Source organism: Lutjanus erythropterus, chromosome 9, assembly GCF_056507025.1.
Source record: "Lutjanus erythropterus isolate fLutEry1 chromosome 9, fLutEry1.hap2, whole genome shotgun sequence".
In the NCBI taxonomy this organism is placed as follows: Eukaryota; Metazoa; Chordata; class Actinopteri; order Lutjaniformes; family Lutjanidae; genus Lutjanus; species Lutjanus erythropterus.
In genome coordinates, this window is record NC_139325.1 from 42,930,001 (window position 1) to 42,932,500 (window position 2,500).

The 2,500-nt window shown below is 43.8% G+C and overlaps 1 long non-coding RNA gene across 2 annotated transcripts in view; it reads right to left on the minus strand.

The window, feature by feature from the left end:
• LOC146322260 (uncharacterized) overlaps positions 1-2,500 on the minus strand; it is a 10,775-nt gene that overhangs the window by 7,524 nt on the left and 751 nt on the right. The window lies entirely within an intron of this gene.

The window sequence follows — 2,500 nt, forward strand, 5'->3', positions numbered from 1 at the left end:
AGATGATCTTCTGTTTCACTGAGCTTCTCATTCGGAACGAGTTCGTTCACCGTGACCCGCCCGTCGTTTCTGCTGCTGGAAATGTTGAGCTCAGTAGAAGAAGACTCGTGTTTCGGGCTTTTTGTCATTTTGTCAGTTTCATGATTCAACACGCAAAGAATTTGAGAGTTCAGTTACAGATTCATGTTTTTTACCTCCTGAGTTACTTCAGCATCAAACCAGTGACAGAAAACAAAAACCGGAGCAGGGATTGAATTTACAGGGAAAAGGACTGTAAAGGATGGAGCTAGGCTAGCAGTTTCCCTCTGTTTCCAGTCTTTGTGCTAAGCTAGGCTAACAGTTTCCCTCTGCTTCCGGTCTTTGTGCTAAGCTAGGCTAACATTTTCCCTCTGCTTCCGGTCTTTGTGCTAAGCTAGGCTAACATTTTCCCTCTGCTTCCGGTCTTTGTGCTAAGCTAGGCTAACATTTTCCCTCTGCTTCCGGTCTTTGTGCTAAGCTAGGCTAACATTTTCCCTCTGCTTCCGGTCTTTGTGCTAAGCTAGGCTAACATTTTCCCTCTGCTTCCAGTCTTTGTGCTAAGCTAGGCTAACATTTTCCCTCTGCTTCCAGTCTTTGTGCTAAGCTAGGCTAACAGTTTCAGTTTACAGCTCCTCAGGGGGTAAACAGAAGTCAGTTCTCCTTGAACATATGTTCTCTTACAGTTGAGTCCAGCTGATTCTGTCTGTGATATCTTTCTTTGTTCCTCTTTGTTCCTCGGAGATAAAACCACAAACGTGCCGACGAGACGACGTGTTCTTCAACCCAACTTTCATTTCTGCTTTGCAACTGTTTTTGAGGAAAATCTGATTTAATTCATTTTTATTTATGTAGCAAACATGACATGACATTACACACACACTGTTCTCTGCGTTATTAACAGAGAACCAACAGGTTCCACCATGAGCAAGAACTCAGGAGACAGTGACAAGGAAAAACTCCTGTTCCTGTTCAGACGGGTTTTCAGTCAAACATCAGAGGAAAAAGTTTCTGTTTTTACACTTTGGAACAGAAACAGGAACACAGACATGATTTCAACATGAGGTCAGTGAACTCTGATTGGTTCTCAGCTGATCTTTACATCAGTGAATCAAAGTAATAATACATCAAACATTTGTGAGAACTTAAACAAATCATGTCCTGACAAAAAAAACATTTAAATAAATATAACTACAAACTAATTCAATGTTTGAATTAAACTTTATTCTTTATTTCTTTTATAAATATGACATATTTGTAATTTTTGAAATCTTTTGTTTGATTTAATTTGTCACATTTCTAATCTTGTTCTGCGTCACAAAACAGACAAGAAGTCACAAACAATTCAACCACTAGAACCTCATAACTAAGCATTAGAACCTCCTGACCACTAGAACCTCATGACTGACAAGTAGAACCTTGTAACTGTAACTTGTAACAGAAAATAAAGAAGAAGAAAGGAAGAGACAGAGACACACAGACAGACAGACAGACAGACAGACAGAGACACAGACAGACAGACAGAGACACACAGACAGACAGACAGACAGAGACACACAGACAGACAGACAGACAGAGACACACAGACAGACAGACAGAGACGCACACAGACACAGACAGACACACAGAGACACAGACAGACAGAGACACACAGACAGAGACACAGACAGACAGAGACAGACAGACAGAGACACACAGACAGAGACACAGACAGACAGAGACACACAGACAGAGACACACAGACAGACAGACAGAGACACACAGACAGAGACAGACAGAGACAGACAGACAGACAGAGACACACAGACAGAGACACACAGACAGACAGACAGACAGAGACAGACACAGACAGACAGAGACACACAGACAGACAGACAGACACAGACAGACAGAGACACACAGACAGACAGACAGACAGAGACAGACACAGACAGACAGAGACACACAGACAGACAGGCAGACACACACAGACAGAGACACACAGACAGACAGACAGACAGACAGAGACACACAGACAGACAGACAGACAGACAGAGACAGACACAGACAGACAGACACAGACAGACAGAGACACACAGACAGACAGACAGACACAGACAGACAGACACAGACAGACAGAGACACACAGACAGACAGAGACACACAGACAGACAGACAGACAGAGACACAGACAGACACACAGAGACACACACACAGACAGACAGACAGAGACACAGACAGACAGAGACACACACAGAGACAGACAGAGACACAGACAGAGACACACACACAGACACACAGAGACACAGACAGACAGAGACACACACACAGACAGACAGAGACACAGACAGAGACACACACACAGACACACAGAGACACAGACAGACAGAGACACACAGACAGACAGAGACACACAGACAGAGACAGACAGACAGACAGAGACACAGACAGACAGAGACACACAGACAGACAGAGACACACAGACAGAGACAGACAGACAGACAGA